Here is a 7,883-nt window from a genome sequence, read left to right on the forward strand (position 1 = left end):
TGATCAACAGTCACAATACAATCCAAAAAATTTGCACCTGATTTCTCAAAATGATTTCCCAAAATCCCTTGAGATGACAGCATACGTTCTCTCTTTTGATTGGCATTCAAACATTTGGGGGTCTCACTTCACTGAGAGTTTCTGCATGTCCAGATGTTGGTGGATAATGACCTCAACTCATTCTCTGGATATCCCCAGAGTCTTTGCAATTTTTTTGCTGGTATGTCTATCATCAAGGTTCACGGCATTGATGTTTTTCAGGTGTAATCGCTGCAGGAAGTCTTCCTAACCTGGGGCATCTGTTGCCTCAGGATGCCCAGTTTTAAACTTGACCACCCATCTGGCAACTGTTGGATATGCTGGGGCACAGTCCTCTAAAATCTCATACATAGTTTGCTGAATCGCAGTTGCAGGCTTTTCTTGCAGAACAAAAAAACTTGATCATGACCAGCACCTCTGTGTCTTTGAATTTCTTCAAAACTTCTGACATGTCTTAAAAATTCTAAAAGAAAAAGAACAAATTATTACAATTTGATGAAACATGGGGATTAAAGGGTTTTAAGATATGTTCTTTTTATTATTATGTGACACCTCCAGGGAGTCCAAAGACTCATCAAGGGAGAGTGTGCGAACAGCATCAAACGAATGCTCCCTTCCAACTACTAACCGTGCTCAAACTTGCTTAACTTTTTGCATGAGCCATTAGTAACAGAGGCTCTACCAGTTGACCAACCTTTGCTGAGCAGTTACCTTAATATCTTTTATGTTCTATGTGTTTATCAGAACTTTTCAGCCCCTCCCCCCCTCATATGATCCAACATCTAAGGATTCTTCAATAGACCACAGAGTTCCAATCCCATATATTTCTGGAATCCCTGAACGTACTGGTAAAATTTTAAAGTATATCACCTTATTCCCACATATTCTTCTATCAACAAAATTTTTCATCTGTTACCATTTACAAAAGATAAACTGTCACCTCTATCATTAACTGGTGTTTACCATATCCTGGTGAATGTAATTTGACATACTTTGGGCACACAGGCTGTTCTGTAGGAAAAAAAAAAAGAATATCAATATTACATTGAATATGTGAAACCTCAAAAGTCTGATCTGGCACAGCATAATACTGAAAATAAACACACAATTTTGTGGGATGTCTTCTCCACAGAAGCAGTTATAAATACAAACACTTTTTCAAAGAAAGTTGAAAGGCCTTTTACATAGACAAACTGAATCAGAACAATTCTCTCTCTCTCTCTCCCCCCCAAAAGTTTGGGGAGATTCTCATTTTATGTTAATCACAAATAGTTTTAATATTACTTAATATATTAATTTCTAGCCCATGGCAACCATTTTTAATTGGTAAACTGATTGTTGTATGTACCTTGTATTCCTGTTCTTTGATTTGCTTATTTCTACACACTGATTTTTTTCTACTGTTGTACTGATGATGTTCAGCATGAAATATCTGTACTTCTATTAAAGTTAAATACTGTGGTTATAATTTAATTTGCCATTTACAGTTATGCCACAGGTTCCTATAAAGATTAAACACCTTCCACCATTACAAGTAGTGCATGACTTGAAAGAAAACTGGCAATTCAATTACGAAGGGAGGAAGCAGACCATAAGATGGCTATTTACTTGATGTCACACCCTATCAAATGCTTTGGAAAGTCAAGGCACCAGCACAGGTTTTCCCTAACCTGTGCCCAGAGGTGGGCACATGTGATTAGTCGATGATTGGTTAACAGTTCTATAAATGTCAAAGCAGTTGACTGTTGATAAATTTTTTCAATACTTTGGACAAAATCAAGCTGAGAGCAATAGATCAATGGTAGACTTTTTTTTTGGAACTGGCTACATCTGGGCTTGCTTCTATACTACATGGTGAAAACCAGCTGAGTTATAATATAGTGTACAGATATAAAGAACAGGTGTTCAGGAGTATAACCCTTGAGCACAATGGCAGGATTCCATTGGGACTAGAAGCCTTCTTTTGTGGTCTGGGTTATTCAAGAATATTCTCTTTTAGCTGAAAGGCTACAGGAGGCATGCAATACAATGTTTAGTAAAGAAGGAGGTGATTTATTTTCATCGTCTTTGTAAAAAAGTGGATGTGAAGAATGATGTTAAGATATCAGCCTTATCTTTAGATGATGTTGCAATGCTACCATTTAGGGGGGAGGGGGAGATGAAAGCATAAATGGACAAAAGTTATCCTCAATGGCTTTTGTGAAGTACCAAAAAGCATGACTGCCATAGGTGCAAGTGGCATGTTTTTTTTGTTTTTTTTAAATGATAGTTTTGTAAGTATTGTTACCAGCATTAAAATAAAATAACTCCACATGCCAGGTAACTTCACATGACAAAAGAGCATATGCAATTTAGTAAGAAATCAATCATTTTTACTTCTCTCTCTCACACACACACACAGATATTTTTTAAAATTTTTATTTAACTTGTTAAAATATACATTAGACGATAGGTAACAAGGACTATTTACATATTCATCATCTCATCTCATCCACTTGATAATGGGTTGAGTCCACTAAGAAGAAAGGTTCTCCACTTATTGGGATCTTTAGTCATCTCACTCATGTCTCTATAGCTGGGTAGATCGGAATATTCTTTCAGCAACTTTATCCAAGTACTTCTTGGTCTGCCTCTAGGTCTTTTTCTTCCTATATATTCATTCAGAGCTATATATGGGAGTCTATGAGGGGCCATTCTCTGAATATGACCAAACCATCTCAGTTGATACTTAATGATTGTGTTTATTATATTATCTGGGAAGTTTAAATCTGTTCTGACTTGATCATTAGTCTTGTGTTCCATCCAGTAGGTGTTATTAATTTTCCTGAGGCATTTCATTTCGAATGCTTGAAGTTTCTTGATTGGTTGTTGAGTTAATCTCCAAGCTTCTGAAGCATAAATAGCCGTTGGGATAATAATTGTTTTATATAATTTTAATTTTAGACTTGTTGGGATTTTTTTATTTTTTCTATAGAACTATGGAAATATGGTGGCAAGGAAGCTATTAATTTCTTAATGAATTTATTTAATCAAATTCTTTATACTGGAGTAATTCCAACTGACTAGAAAACAGGAATTATAATACCAATTCACAAAAAAGGAGACAAAAGAATATGTGAAAATTACAGACCCATAACACTCTTAAGTCATAGTTATAAACTATTCATTCGAATTATACAAAAGAGAACACAGGTGCTTACAGAAAAAATCATAGAGGAAAACCAAGCAGGATTCAGGCCCATAGATCCACCACAGATCATATCTTCACCATTAATAATATAGCAGAAAAATATTGGGAATACAACCTGCCCATATACTGTTGTTTTATAGATTTTAAGCAAGCCTTTGATTCAGTTAATAGAAACAAATTGATCACTATCCTAAAAAACATAAAAATGGATTCAGATATTTTAACATTTATTACAAATTATTATGGAGACACCAAAGCTTTTGTTAAAATGAACAACATTAAAACCAAGGATTTCAGAGTTGAGAAAGGTGTACTGCAGGGATGCCCTCTCTCACCTCAACTCTTTATCATCTTCCTAGAAGAAGTCTGTAAAACCATAGCTGATGAACCAAGTGTAAAAATCAATGGTATCAACATTAATCACATAAAATACGCAGATGATATCATTATTTTAGCAGATTCTAAACCACAGCTAGAAAAAACTATTAATATTTTAAATGACTCTTGTAAAACTTATGGTATGAAAATAAATCATCATAAAACCAAATGTGGTGGAGACAGAGAGCTTTAGAGTAGGTGCCCTCCCTCGATGAGTCTTATGACTCCCTGGAGGTGGCAAATAATAAAAAAAATAATGAAGATAGGTAGAGAAGAAGAAAATATTTCTATAAATCTCGAAAATCATCTGCTGGAACAAGTTAATAAATATATTTATCTTGCCAATCTTATATCTAACCTCAACAATACGGAAACAGTAAAACACAGGCTAAACCTAGGTTGGACCAACATGAATAAACTAAACAAAATATGGAATTTACATATTATAAGTATATATATTACAAAGAAAGAAACATTTTCCTTTCGGGTATACAATAGAGAATGCAATAAATGAGTTCAAAATTTACAGTTCAGTTTCAGTCTGAGTTATCTTTCAGATGAAGTGCATTGTTGTCGTCAATCCAGAAGAGGGTACGGTACCAGCTGGATTCCACTCCTCAATGAATTTCGCGACAGTTCTTTTTTCTTTGAAGTACTCAAGTTTCAATAAAAGCCTGCTGTTTAGTTTCCAACAGATGATATACATGAGGGTCTGTGCAGTTTTAGTGATGGATGGGTGCTGGTTATTTCTTGTCTGTTTTAGGTCGAAGCTGTAGATGATGGCCTTAGCGCAGATGAAGAGGAAATTGCATGTTCTGTGTCTGTTTTCTTCTGTGTGAACTAAATTCCAGTAGTCTTCTTGGCTGTGTGCATAGTTACAGGTGCTAGAGGCAGTATTCAGGGCATAGGTGATTATCACTTTGTTTGCGGGACAGGTTAGATATGTGTGTTCCAAGGTACCTGAAACGTCACAGATACCTTGGAATAGACACAGATCCGATTCTCTTAGCTGAAATTTGTAGAACTTTGAAGGAGTTGGCAAGATGTTATGCCATAGTCGCCACTATATGTCAGAATCTGGTTTGGCACACTTCAATTTATATGGCAGATCCCACTGAAAACTGAGTGGCATATGCAGCCTTGTAGATGAGAGGGTTAAGGATGAATATAAGAAGGGCAAGGTTGGAGACACTGACATGAGGGAGTGGTATATTTTCTTGTAGTTGGAGGGAAGAATTGGAAGTGAGGTTTCAGATTGTACAAGATGAAATATCAGCCCTGAGCAGTTTCTAGAAGGAATATGGATTTCCTGAGGTGTAGCAATATCTGGATAGGCTTTTATAATGGAGGCTTGCAGCTGTTGATATTGCTTTTCAGTTTTGAGGTTCTTCATTGGTAGGCTTGCGAATGCTTTCCACTTTAGGGTCTGGGTTAGGAGGTCCCCTATGACTCTTCTTCCTGCCCAGTTTCATGTAAGGAAAAGAAAGGGCTGGCCAGTTGTGAGACTTGTTATGTTTCTGTTCGAAAATAGTGGTTCTGTAAGTACAGCTGACTCTGTTGATCCTGTAAGTGTGTGATGAATCCTGTGTTTTTCCACCGTTGTAGAGCATCTTTGTAAAAATGAGGTAGTTTAGGAGGAGATGGTGCAGGACTGGCCATTCGGAGGATTGTGGAAAGTGTAAGTCCTCTGGTGGATGATTTTGTGATGTAATTGAAAGTGGTTACATAAGTGTGATTGCATTGAAGTGTTTTTAGGAGGAGGATTATCCTGAAGGATCTAATCTTGTATTCAAGGGAAATCAGGCCTTGACCTCCCTTGCTGAGTGGCTTGAGAATTGAGGGTATGTTGTCCAGTGAGTTTTGTTCCAGAGGAAATGTTTGATTTCCTTTTGAATGTGGTAGAGAAATTCTTCAGGAGGTGTGAGTACTTTGAGGGTATGCCATAAGACACTCGCAGCCATCTGGTTAACTATCAGTACTCTTCCTCTAAGTGAAGACATGGAACGAACGCTGTTCCATTTACCTAGCACCTGTTTAAAACAGTTGTGCAGTTGTGTCCAGTTCAGTGTGTTATATATTTTGGTGTTGCCAAGGTGCACACCTAAGTATCTTTGTCCTTCGCTTGACCAGGTACATTCGATTGGAGAATCAGTTCTAGACTTCCAGCTGCCTGACCACAAGCCCGTGGATTTTTGCAGGATTTAATTTGGCCCCTGAGGCTTGGACATACAGTCTGTGCTTCCTCGGTTACTGTCATTTCCTCTTCATTTCGGACTATTACAGTGACGTCATCGGCATATGCTGATAGGGTAATTTTTTGATGTGGCTCTATTATGCTGGTTCGTTTGGAGATGATGGTGTTGTGTACTCTTTTTAAGAAGGGTTCTATGGCCAGTGTGTATAATTGTCCAGAGAGGGGACACCCTTGCTTGATCCTTTGAGAGTATGACAAAGTGTGAGTGAGCCTATTGTTGATTTTTAAACAGAAGTGTGCATCTCTGTAAAGCAATTACACTGTTTCAATGATGAGAGGACCATAGCCAGCCTTTAGGATTTCATAAAGGTACTCGTGCTCTACCCTGTCGAAAGCCTTGTCCTGATCAAGGCTGACGAGTGCTAAGTTTTCATGTTGGCTGTTTGCGATGTGGATGAGATCTCTTATTAAATGGAGGTTATCATGTATTGATCTTCCTGGGACAGAGTATGTTTGATGTTGGCCAATAACTTCAGGCAGTGTTGGCTTTATTCGGTTTGCTATAACTTTGGAAATGATTTTGCAATCGGTATTAATTAGGGAGATTGGACGCCAGTTTCGGATATACGTGTGGTCTCCCTTCTTTGGTATCAATCATGCAACTGAGGTCGTGACGGATTGTGGGAGGCCACTGATGTAGGCTTCTTGCAGTGTTTTGAGGAGAAAGTGGTCCGAGTTGATTCCAGAAGACTTGGAAAAACTCTGACGTGAGACCAAACTCAAGAAGAGAAAAAACTCAAGCGTAAGTCATCACTTGGGTAGTACAACACTAGGGCAACTCAGAGCAAGCTCCGTCACTATCCTTAATATTTTCTCATAATGTAAAACGCAGCTCCTAGGAGATGTATTACTGTTTTACATTATGAGGAGAGGTCATCACCCAGACTGGTTTCAACCCTTATTGAGGTCTCATCAGTGAGTAGATAGAACTGGAATATCAAGGTTTAAGTGAACCGAAATTACATATACCGCCTACTAATGAATTGCCAGACCGGTGTACTCATATATTATTATTACTATGATAAAGGGCCAAGATCCAGCGACATAAATTAAGTTAAGGAGGATAGTAAATCCCCCTTAACTTAATAGTAAATATTAGGGATACTGATGGAGCTTGCTCCACCTTTGCTCTGAGTTGTCCTAGTGTTGTACAACCCAAGTGATGTCTTACGCTTGGACTAGCCGACAGTTCTTCGGCATGAAACTCTTAGATTTCGATCTCTGAGTTTCGTACCCGGCTGTAAAATAATACGAGATTTACTATCCCCCTTAACTTATATCGCCGGAAAAATAGCCTCTTGGCTCTTTATTATAAGGTATATTATTTGACATGATCTATGAGGTTTCCACACATAAACATTGCAGATTCTATGATGAGAACATTTGTGTAAAAGAGAATTGCTGTTTCAGGCATGACTTTTACATTCAATACTGTGTGTGTACATATATAATATAAATATATATATATATACAGGGTGTTCGGGATAAATTTGACATATTTATAATTAATTATATTTTTCCGTAAGTTACATGTATTAACACACACTTCTCTTCATTTAAAAGGTTGGACCCTTCTTCATTCATATACAAGATGTCAGAAAGGATGGATAGCTGGAACCCACCTGAATCATGGAAGAGAATAACTTGTATCATGATGATTCGTGCCGGCCATCAAAATAAGGATATTTCGACTGCTGCCCAATGCTCCCTGAATACAGTAAAAACAATCAGGCATGAACTAGAGACTTGCAATGGTGACTACGAGGATGTAGCAAGAAGAAAGATCCCTAGCAGATGATCTGATTGCGTTCGTACAGCAGAATTCCTCGCAAATCTGCAGGAACAGGTGTTGAAGATCCCTGGCATTGGAATTCGGGCTTTGTCACGTGAAATGAATGTTGCAGCCTCTACTATGAAGCTTGCACTCAATGAAGACCTCCGCTACTACTCATACAAGCGCCGCAAAGGTCAGCTGCTTACAGAAAAGGCCCGTGAAAAACGTTTGATAAACGCGAAGAAACT

This window comes from Typopeltis vanoorti, chromosome 8 (assembly GCF_054136105.1).
Source record: "Typopeltis vanoorti isolate ZY-2024b chromosome 8, IOZ_Tvanoo_1.0, whole genome shotgun sequence".
Classification (NCBI taxonomy): domain Eukaryota; kingdom Metazoa; phylum Arthropoda; class Arachnida; order Uropygi; family Thelyphonidae; genus Typopeltis; species Typopeltis vanoorti.